Source organism: Silurus aristotelis (assembly GCF_946808225.1).
Source record: "Silurus aristotelis genome assembly, chromosome: 8".
NCBI classification, from domain to species: Eukaryota; Metazoa; Chordata; class Actinopteri; order Siluriformes; family Siluridae; genus Silurus; species Silurus aristotelis.
Genome location: NC_139581.1, coordinates 30,545,291 through 30,557,361, shown reverse-complemented (window position 1 = coordinate 30,557,361; position 12,071 = coordinate 30,545,291). Strand labels below are relative to the sequence as shown.

The 12,071-nt window shown below is 39.8% G+C and overlaps 1 protein-coding gene across 1 annotated transcript in view; it reads left to right on the top strand.

Annotated features, from left to right (window-relative positions):
- Positions 1–12,071, top strand: part of lrfn1 (leucine rich repeat and fibronectin type III domain containing 1) — a 106,274-nt gene that overhangs the window by 62,027 nt on the left and 32,176 nt on the right. Inside the window, exon 3 of the mRNA XM_083549502.1 lies at positions 10,789–10,865. The gene's annotated coding sequence lies outside the window, so the exon portion shown is untranslated. The remainder of the gene's footprint in view (positions 1–10,788; positions 10,866–12,071) is intronic.

Here is a 12,071-nt window from a genome sequence, read left to right as displayed (position 1 = left end):
CTTTTACACACACTCTCTCTCCTTATAAGTGTGCACATACAACACTGATACAAATCATTTATCTATCTGTCTGAAGCATAAGATGAAAGTAAACACTAGTGAATGTAAAAAAAAGTGATGAGTGGTGGATGAACGGAGAGGTGGATGAACAGAGTGTAAGTTTATCCTGGTGGAGAATAGAATATAAAGCTCAGGGTCTGGTTTTACACTGAACACTAGTCCACTGTTTCAGAGAGTTTCAAAATGTTTTTGAGTTTCTGAGCATTTTTGTATGTGTGTCTAAGTGTATGTGAATATTGTTTAGAGTTTTAAAACATTTCCGTGTGTGTGTGTGTGTTTTGATTTTCATGCTGGAGCCTTTCATGTCTATGACTCACTGCGGGAGTTTAGCCTTTACACACACACACACACACACACACACACACACACACACACACACACACACACACACCGAAACACACAGAAACAATATAATTGTAACTATAATTTATATAATTTATTTATAATTATATAAAATGAATCATCTTAAATCATCTTTTAATTGGTCGTAATAAAAAATCTAATGTCCAGTGTCTCACTATGAGATCGACGTGTAGTAAAACCTGTAAAAAGACAGTGTTATGGTCATGTGACCCAAGTTTCATATCAAACACCTTCATAAAGCACTAAGATGAAAATGAGTTTCGCTGACGAGACGATTCCATCGAGCTGCTCGCTAAATCACACGCTGAGCCTTACCTGCAAGCCAGATCACTGATGGGCCCTGTGTGTGTGTGTGTGTGTGTGTGTGTGTGTGTGTGTGTGTGTGTGTGTGTGTGTGTTATGCAGCTCCAGCAGTGTGTGACATGAGACAAATTCTCAATAAATCTCATTCTGTGCTGAGACGCACGTCACATTGTGCTGAGGGAGAGGAATTTCATCAGAATAGCGATCAATGTTTTGGAGATGGAGAGAGAGTGAAAGGAAAAGAGAGAGAGAGAGAGAGAGAAGAGAGAGAGAGAGAGAGCGCGAGAGCAGGAGGAAAACGAGTGGAATATTTTATAAATGCTGATGATTTTCATGCCTGAGGAAATTAAATGTTTGAAAACACAAGACAGAAATGTAGCTCCTGTGTGATAAATGATTTAAGAGTGGATTGGAACTCACCCTGTTCATTACATATGTGGGCGTGTCCCAAACCATACAGCATATTCACTATATAGACCACAAATACACACAAGTTTTGAGGATTAAACATCCAGACTGAAGTTCCTGGGAATATACATCCATTCATTCATTCATTTATTTTCTCCCGCTTATCCGTAATTCGGGTCGCGGGGGCAGCAGTCTAAGCAGGCCCCCGCCTTCGACTGCTGCCCAATCCTCACAGCACCGTCCCTTACGGTCCCTCCTGCAGGTGGTGAGCCCACGGGAAGGCGGCCCCACGTCACTCTGACGTCACGGACCTTGATATTTCCCTCGTAAGGTTGCGTATTTGGGATTAGGCCTCTGGGGTTGAGTTTTCTGGGCTTGAATGTTTGAGTTCTGTGCCAGGGGTTAAAGGTCATGGGTTTTAATTCCTGGAATAAACTTCTCAGAGTTTTTGTGCTCTTGGACTCTAGTTTTTGGATTTGGGTTCCTAGGATTTAGTTCTATGTTCGATTTCTTGGGTGCAAGAGTTGAACAGTCTGGTTTAGAAGAGTCTGGTTTTGAAGAGTCTGGTTTTGAAGAGTCTGGTTTTAAAGAGTCTGGTTTTAAAAAGTCTAATTTAGAAGAGTCTGGCTTAGAAGAGTCTGGTTTAGAAGAGTCTGGTTTTGAAGAGTCTGGTTTTGAAGAGTCTGATTTGATCTCCTGAGGTGAGGTTTGGAGGAAGTTCAGCTAATAAGCGGGCTGAAGTTTGAGGCTTTTCTCAGGAGGGGTAAAATCTGTAAATGTGGATCGGTCCTGAACTGGTAAGGATTTTGGTCCTGAACATTTATGTATTGCAGGAGAGAAAAAAAATGTCCTGATGGATTGTAGTACATGGTCAGGGAACGATAAAGATAATGGAGGGGAGGAACTGACATCACAGTCTCTGTCTCTTTCTCTCTCTCTCTCTCTCTTTCTCTCTCTCTCTCTCGTCTTTAATCAGGTTAAAAGTGCTCAGTGACCGCTGAATTACTGTAACACTGACCTCAGTCCACATTAGCTTCTCATCTTCTGTACCTGCTCATGCAGAAAGGAACTGCTTGTGGGTCTATTTTTAGTTGTGTGGTGTGTTGAGAGATGTTTGAAAAACCCCATGATTTCATTTCCTGTATGTAGTCTGAGAACATTTTCCTGATTCGTCAACATAATGAGCTTCTTCACATGAACAAGGCCTTGTTGAATCTCCTTCATTTGCGTTCCTCATATGACTAAAACTCCTGTGATAAACATCTCTGAATATCTTAAATCTTAAATTCTTGAGGAACTTCCTGGCCAAAGGTTTCCGCTATAAAGTTCTGGAGGTATAGTTTATAGGATTTAAGCATTTAGGCTAGAGTTCCAGTTGTAAAGAACCTGAGATTAAGTGTATTTTTTGATATGAAGTTCTAATTCTAAATTCCTGGTCTACAGTGTGTAGTTCTCGATCTTAAGCTAGTCTTGAGTTTAGAATGCTGGGAAATGAAAGTTTAGTGGTCAGATGTTTTGCTAAGGTTGTGAGTTTAAATGTTAGCACCTGTGCACCTGTGATGGTTGACCCTGAGTGATGGAACTGTGAAAGTGTCCTGCACAAAGCCCTGACCTTCTCAACACCACTGTACACCTTCAGGAAGACCTTACTCGATGGTTGTGCACCAGACGACATCAGCTGCATCAGTCAGATGTGAACGAACAGATATAAATCTAGTGGAAATACGTTCTGGAGGTTGAAATGGACCTGATTTTGGAATGAGATGAAGCTCCCAAGGTCCTGTATGTTCTATCATCTAGTCAAGACTTGCAATCTCATAAAAAATCTTATTGATCTCTATATTCAGAATAAAACACAACGTAAGAGCAGATTGTGTGAGATTATTATGATTGTTTTACGTTTAACGTTTTTTTATTAATTGGTAAAGTTTAAAGTTCGTTATTTTACCTGCAATTTGAACTTCATTACGATTAGAGACGTCATTAGATTTGTTTCTTTTCAGACTTTATTTGAGCTGTAATAACTTTTTAATCACAATCAGGACTTTAGGACTTTTGTCTTTTTTACAGTAAGTTGTTTTGTAGTTCGATTTCAGTTTCTCATGTTGAACATCTTTCAGTGTTCAGTAACAACAAAATACATCCGATGACATCCAGCAATAAGTTCAAGATTTGAGTTTTTTTGCATCGTAACTATTGTGTGTTACAAGACAGTCTTCATTTGAGTAAATAATTGTTGATCGTTTCCAGTTTAAATGTTTTGTCTCGCTTTAAAACAGAATCTATACTGTAATGATGACGGTTCTTTAATAAAAAGGAATTCTCTGGTTTTCACACAAATGAATAAAAGTAAAATATTAAAAAAAATAAACCAAACTAGTTTTAGGTTTATTAGAATAATTTGACTGTGTTTTTATGCTTATTTTGTTCTTTTCTAAATCCTCTTTTATATTTCAGGAAATCTGAGAGTGTAATTATCTCACTGCACTGGCAGATCATTGGACTTGTTTCTCGTCTGTAACTTATTTTTTTGCAGTATAGGCTCATAGTTTAATTGTTAACTGGTTTAATGTTCAGGACTTGATCAAAAGGTCTTTGCCCGAGTTCCTGGTTATAAAGTTCTAGTGCTGAATTTCCTGTTTCTTGTTCTTTTCTGAACACGACCAGGGTTAAAATACAAATACGTGAAAAAAAATGAATATTGCGACAAACTCATCTTAGCTAGCATAAGCTAATAAGAGTGAGGCTAATGCTAACAGCACACTCTGACAAGATATTGGCGTTTTCTTTTTGAAAATCCATGTGCCTGGCTGCAAATGTGTTCCTGCATTCGGCTTTGCATTTTCTTCCCGAGCCGCGATCCCGCTGAGAGACTCATGCATGCTGGGAAAGCGTTCGGATTTCACCTCTGCATTTCTGGCGTGCCACTTTAGAAAAGCTATTCTGCTGCACACTCACGCAGCGACACTGAGAGACGCGGCTCAGACGCCGACACGGACTTATAAAAGACAGAGGGATAGAGGGAGAGGGAGAGGGAGAGAGAGAGAGAGAGAGAATTCCCAGGGTGCTGTCTGGGGCTGAGATTGGCAGATGATTTGAGTGAAAGGTGAAGGTTTAGAAAAGTTCAACGTTTCTCTTTGATCTGCGTATTGGGAGAAGTTTCCAGAGAAAGCGTTTGTTCAGGACGTCGAGGACTTGCATGAAATTCGAAATGCGTTTCATTCTCATGCAAACGTATGCAATCTGTAATTGTTTATTATCGTTTTACATTTATGGCGTTTGGAAGACGCCCTTATCTAGAGAGACTTACCACTGAGGGTTAGGGGCCTTGCTCAGGGGCCCAGCTCTGGTAACTTGGTGGTGCTGGGATTTGAACTTGTAAACTTCTGATCCAGAATCCAATACCACTGAGAAACCATCTCCTCCATCATCATCATCATCCTCAATGTTTATTCATTGTTCCATCCTGGTTTCCATGGTAACAACTCTTCCATCATTTGCATTTTGTTTGTTTGACATCACTGCTCATATACACACCTGGGTCTCATATTACTAGTCAGCCCTACAGAGTTCTGCGCTCTGATTGGTCAGGATTTCTCCAGAATTGTAGCTCAGACAGCAGGTTGTCATGTATTTGAGTAGAATGTGACTCCAGTAACAGCAAAACTTTCATGTGAGTAAAAGTACAAAAGTTTTTGCCCTCAAATGAACTTAAGTATCCAAAGTAGTGATTTATTATAACTCTAATGTTCCTGTGATCATTTTTATCACAAGATTCTTCACTTAATCACCTCAGTTTCTGTGTAAAGACTCGAATGTGACTCTCAGCACACTGATCTATTAATAGAATGATATTAAAGACTCAAACACTGATTGATTTCTATTACAATCATCATGAACACAAAACCTTCTTTTTAACTACTTCAGTAAAAACGTGTAAATGAGGTCACGTGTGTGGTGGTGAGTTCGAGTCTGGAGTTTCTTCATCATTTATTCCTCTCTAAATGTTCTGCTTGATGTTGAACTGATGCTGAACTGTATGTTGGTGATCAGTAGATGCACCGAGCGCCGATCAGAACACGTGTAAAACAGAGCGTGCGCTCGATCCTGATTGGTGACTCGCTGCGTGTTTTACCAGTTACGTTTTTATCCTCGTTAATAAAAAGAAACGACTGATTTCACTACATGTAGCTGAGTAAAAAGTCAAATATTTGACTGTGAAATGTAGTGAACAGTAAAAGTCTCACTAAATGAAAACACTTGTGTAAAAGGTGAAGGAGACGGAGGAAGGCGGAGTCTCCAGTGTCACTCCCACATAACAGTCATGCTGTAACTGTAAGATTTCAGAACAAAGCAGTTTTTCTTGGATTAACACTTTTTTTTATTATCATTATTAATTTTGAGAGACGTATAAAAAAGAGAAGCCGGTGAGGGAACGAAAAAGGAATAAAGCAGTCGGGGGTTGTGATGTTGGAGAGAAATAATCAAAGTCACAGCAGTAATAATAACTCTCTCACACACACACACACACACACACACACACACACACACACACACACACACAAAGATTTATTTAGTACAATAATGACAGTTTGGCACATGCTTTATAGTGTGTGTGTGTGTGTGTGTGTGTGTGTGTGTGTGTGTGTGTGTGTGTGTGTGTGTGTGTGTGTGTGTGTGTTTGTATAGGAGACTCAGAAAGAAAGCAGGATGAGCAGAAGGCAGCTTTGATGAGATGACTCAGGCACTTCAGGCAGATAAAAATGTCCCTACCTCATCCTACACTGACCCAAGAGTTATCTCACTATAGCAGCTGTGTGTGTGTGTGTGTGTGTGTGTGTGTGTGTGTGTGTGTGTGTGTGTGTGTGTGTGTGTGTGTGTGTGTGTGTGTGTATGTATGTGTGTGTGTGTGAGAGTCAGAGTTATAGTTACTGCTGTGACTTTGATTATTTCTTTCTAACTGCACAACCCCAGACTGCTTTATTTCTTTCTGAGCTCTCTGTGTTCTCTGTCTCTATGTCTCTGTCTCTCTGTGTTCTCTGTCTCTCTGTGTCCCTGTGTTCTCTGTCTCTCTGTGTCTCTGTGTTCTCTGTCTCTCTGTGTTCTCTGTGTCTCTGTCTCTCTGTCTCTCTGTGTTCTCTGTCTCTCTGTGTTCTCTGTGTTCTCTGGCGTCCTGCTCTGTATGGGGGATATCTAAGAGCACAGGGACAATCCTCCTGCTGGACTTCTCATGAGGGACGAGGACACATTACCATATCACTTTATGAATCTTGCATCGGCTGCACAAACGGAATTACGATTGGAATTACAAATCAATGTTAAGCTTTTCCACGAGATGCTGAATCAGCGCTGCAGATCCTCTTGGAAATGAAGAAGAGGTTTCCTCATCATCTCAAAGTCTGGATTACTGTAACTCTCTCATGCAGCTCTGCATCTGAAGAACCTTTCGCTTCCTGGATTCTTCTACACAAAACAGCAACACCACCATGCAAACATTGATACTCTGATATTCATACCTCCACCCTTCACCACTGCTCCACTCATCCCTCCATCCTCCACCACTGCTCCACCACTGCTCCACTCATCCCTCCATCCTCCACCACTGCTCCACTCATCCCTCCATCCTCCACCACTGCTCCACTCATTCATCCATCCTCACCTACTGCTCTACTCATCCCTCTATCCTCCACCACTGCTCCACTCATCCCTCCATCCTCCACCACTACTTCACTTATCCCTCCATCCTCCACCACTGTTCCACTCATCCCTCCATCCACCACCACTACTCCACTCATCCCCACATCCTCTACCACTGCTCATCTAATCCCTCCATCCTCTACCACTGATTCTCTCACCCCCCCATCCTCTACCACTGCTCCACTCATCCCTCCATCCTCACCTACTGCTCTACTCTTACATCCACCCTCTACCACTGCTCCTCAAATCCCTTCATCCTATACCACTGCTTCACTCATCCCTCCATCTTTGCCTACTGCTCTACTCATCTTTCCATTCTCACCTACTGCTCTACTCATCCTTGGATCCTCTACCACTGCTCCACTCATCCCACCATCCTCACCTACTAATCTACTCATCCCTCCATCCTCTACCACTGCTCCACTCCTCCCTCCATCTGTCAGGGTAAAAGGAAGACATTCTTCCAGACTCTTCTCTGTTCTTGCACCAAAGTGTTGGAACGAACTTCCACTTGATGTCTGAACAATTTAGTCTCTAGCCTCTTCAAACAGCATCTAAAGACCTAAAGTTCTTTCTGAAGTTCTAAAATGAGCACTTGTTTAAAGAAAAACAACAGATTTTTGGGCTGATGGTTTTTTGTGTCCTAATAATCAATAAATACATTCTGGTGCTGGATAGAGACTTTGTAAGTTGCTTTGGAGAAGGAGGCATCTGCCAAATAGCAGAAATATAAATGTAAGGAGAAAGCAAGAAGAAAAAACATCAGCGTGACTCGCTCTGCCCTCGGACTTCACCACCTTCTCACAACATCCTGAGAATTGTTTTCTTTTTGTATGTTAGTGCTGAGACATTCAGAAAGAGGTAGACGAGTCCAGAACGGTTGCTTTTTAGCTACAGATCATCTCATCAGAGGCCGATTAGTCCTCATAAAAGCCACTAGACCTTGAATTAATTTCTGGAATGTTCTGTCATAAAGTTTAAAAACATTTTTTTTTTAATAAATGAGGGATTTTAGTATTTGGTGTACTCTCATAACAGAAACGGTTATTTTAGGGTTAAGGAACCCCGTATCCTTTGGATTATGCCCTCAGTGGTGTTCGGGTTCTACCTTGACATGGTTCTTTGTTCTTCCTGTTAGATGAGAAATAAATTTTGTTACGGAACAGCTGATGCGTTGTTACGACTGATGTCCTTCAGCTTTGTTTCAGCTCGGCAAGGACGGATTTCAGCTCAGGAATTTTCGCATCAGTCACGACGAGACAAAATTAAAAAGAGAATCCCGAGCTCAAAGAACCTTCATCGCTAAGGGTTTGTACGATCGTTTCAGGGACAGAGCGCTCTCTGTACTCACTCGTAAGAAACGACTCGTAAGAAACCGGTTCGTGATTGATTTTTAAACAATTCTTACCGGTTCTGAGCATTTTATATAAACAGTGTGAGTAGAGTAGTTACTGTTTGCATGCCTGATACATTTGTGATTTGTCTGCCTGCCTCTCTAAGAGCATCTTTTGCTTCAATTGTACCTTTTTTTATGAATTTTGATTCTGTTTATAACTTGACTGTCATTATGAGCAACACGAATCAATCACGAACATATTTTCTCTGGAAAGTATTTTTTTCTACATCATGTACCTCAAAGAACCAGGGCTGAGCTTTAACCCTTTCCAGATAGTAGCTAACCAGTGGTGTATTTTTGCGAGAAAATGGGTTAATCATTCCAGCAAAATAAACAAATAAATAAATAAAAGAGGTGGAGCGATTTATCATATACCAGTGCCGATATTTAATCTGTACCAATAGTTGATTGCTGAAAATATCAGCAAAAAATCTATACTGATAGTTTTTCCGGGTTGCATTACCGGATTACATTACCGGTTGCATTACTGTACAAGAGTAGCCTCTAGAGGCAAACCACTGTCACCACATGCTGTATATTTGTAGTGTATTTTTTTATTAATTCTTTTTATTTATTTGGAGTGTTACTGTTTGATTTAGTTTAAATAAATGTATTTTATTTTCCTTAATATTTATTAAAATATTTATTTTATTTAGCACATTTGAATGATTTAGATTTATTTTTGTAGTAAAGTTCAGTACTATTTTATAACGTTTTTAGTTTTTTTTTGTCCAGTATCCATTTTAAAAACGGTTATCAGCAAGTGCGATGCAACCTAGATATCAGTTCCAATAAAATTGATCAATCGACCTTCAATAAATAATGAAGATGTTGACTGTGATTATGAATATCGTCTCAGGTGGAAGATCAGGATCTCAGGGTCGAGAGAGCAGGTGAAGTCTTGATCCCTCACCCTTATGTTCATTAGAGCTGATTGTTAAACTGCTAAGCTGTATACTGTGTTACACTTTAAAGAAAATCCATGAGCGGTGTTTAATCTTGAGATTTTTTCCTCATAATATATTTAATTTTTCATCACATTCCACTTTGCAGTCCCTCTGGTCGAAGTGATGCAATATTGATGAGATGTTCTCGTTCTGACATTGAGACTGATAAAGCCTCGCCGTACTTCTCTTATTGCGTCGTCGCATTATGATGTTTCCTATTACGCTCGGTTGTAAGCACCGCATGTACTCTTAAAAATTTTTTTAAAACGATGTCGCAATGAGAGTCTGGATAACACTGTTAGCGTCTTATCTCTTTCTTCCTTTTCTTCTTCTCGCTTTACTTTTCTCAGCAACAGAATTAGAGTCCGGAGCCAGCCATAGTTCTATAACGCTGCATGTAATACAATTAGCTCCACATTACAATAGGCAAATAAGGCCGAGCAAGACACGAGTTCTAACAAAAAAGAATTGTTCAACAGGGAAATGAAGAATAAATATGGAAATTACAAAAAAAAAATCTAGAAATAGCGTACAAATCTCAGCTGAGTCGAAGGAAGACACGGAGAAAGTAATAAAGGTGACAGAGCGTATACATGGGAATATAGGAAAAGCTGCGGAGTTTAATAACAAAGATCCAATATGTGTACTCAACAAACTGTCCGAGGTTCAATAACAGCAAACACGGCAATAAAAAGAGGTCGGAACTTAAAAACAAACACACAGACAGCAGAAATGAGTAGAATTAGGACAAACAAGGAAACTAGGACAAGCAAAAAAAATAAAATAAATAAGATGGATATAAAATACAGGAAATCTCCAAGAATGCGTTATAAATGCAGAAAACAGGAAGTGTGTCCTGTATTTACCTTATAGAGGCATGTGGGCATGGCATCAGAGGCATATGTGGGTCACTTTGGCCTTATATGGGAATGTCAGCATGTACATTACATTTGTCCCACAGACTCAACATTAACGCTACATTAACATATTTATATGTGGGTGTGGCATTGAATCCATACATGGAAACGGGTATAAGATTCATTGTATTCATATAAAGACATGTGGGAGTGGCAATACATTTATATAATGAAGTGTGTGTGTGTGTGTGTGTGTGTGTGTGTGTGTGTGTGTGTGTGTGTGTGTGTGTGTGTGTGTGTGTGAGACCATATTGAATCGAATCTGTATATGGAAATGCAAGTGTGTGCACTGAAAACTGATATGTGTATCTAGAGCTAGTGCTAAATCTGTGTGACATTGGGTTTATTCATATAGACACTGAATTCATACATGCAAATAGGGATAAATGTGGAATTCAGTCCAAACAGACACCAAAAAAGACCAACATTTTATGCCACTGAGACCATACATGTAAATCTAGGGCTATAATCAAGTCCATATATGCAAATGTAGGTGTCACTGAGTCCATATATGGATTTAAAGGTGTGGCTTTAATGTCGTACTCGAACATGTGAATGTGCAAGAATGCTTACAAATCTGACCAAACTGCTATGAACAATAAATATGGAACCCGAAGTGGGTCAAAACATGTTCAAACAAGGATGTGTTAGAGAGAAGTAACAATGCTATACATATCTTCGTCTTTTTGTGTTTCAGGTGGAATTGATCTTACTACCAAGAATTCCCTAGGAGAACATACGATGAGATGAGTGTCACAAGAAGAACGATCTCTGGTGAGTGCTTCAGTGAGTTTATGCTAGCAAACGTGCAATTCAACAACATTACAAACATTGTCAGTGAGATTTAAAGAGACAACCAATAGAAAGGTAAAGTGGGAGTGGCTGAGATAAACTTTCACACCAAGCTTCGCCTACTTCGAGTTCATTTCACAGTAAAAACAACTTAAAAAATGACTCAGTTTTATCTTCTTGAACCATAGTCATGGTTCTTGACCAGTGAACTGACGTCAGTTTAATGATTGTCATTTTAAACCCTGAATCTCTGGAAGGCTAATTTCCTTAAATGGTCATCTTCCTGCTGATGGGATTGGAACGGATCCCAGAACAAAACAAAGCGTTTAGACGACCTGGGTTTTACAATTTATCCCAACAATCTGGAGTGGAAAAACGGTGGACCGGAGGGAACGGCGAAGTGAAACACCACCTGTCACATTAGCATGCGCTCATTTATTTCAAAATTCTAAATGATAAAAGAAGATGTAGCGATTTTAAAGCTGCTTTAGAAATGCTTGAATGACGTTTTTTTGGCTGAATAAATTTTCCAGTTTTAAAACTACGACAAGACCAGGAGTTAGAACAGCGTCAGGAACCAGAGATACAATACGTAAAATCATAGCTAGCTTTGGAAACTTCAGAAACGACACTGAAACATCATGAATGTGCAACAAAAGTGATATCCATATTTTCCTTAAACTGTTAATGAATGATTATTAAGATGCTAGCTATTTTTCAATCCTATCCTTCTGTAAACTGCGATCCCGTGACCTTAACTTCTGAGTTTTAAGGTTCTAACCTCGTTGTGTGATTATGATGGAAGTGAAAGAAAAAGTGCTTAACTGCTGTTTCTTGGCTGAGGAGTTTCTATTGGAAATCATTGCTCTATGCTAGTGGCACAAAAAAAGCGCACAGTATCCAGACCAGTGGGCAGCGTTTCAATTTATGTTGCTAATGTTTTCTGCATTAGCATGCTCAATAGTCTGGAAATCTGTTTTCGACCGCACTGTGGAGGGTAATGAGCCAATCGATGGATTGCTAGGCTGCGTTTTTAGCATCATACTTAGCCTGTCAGCTAATGCAGACTTCATAAATATGTTGGTTATTGACTGGTATGTGTGTCGATTCAGAAGTATTGGAACGTCGGTCATCATTTAGTGTGTGTGTGCGTGTGTGTGTGTGTGTGTGTGTGTGTGTGTGTGTGTG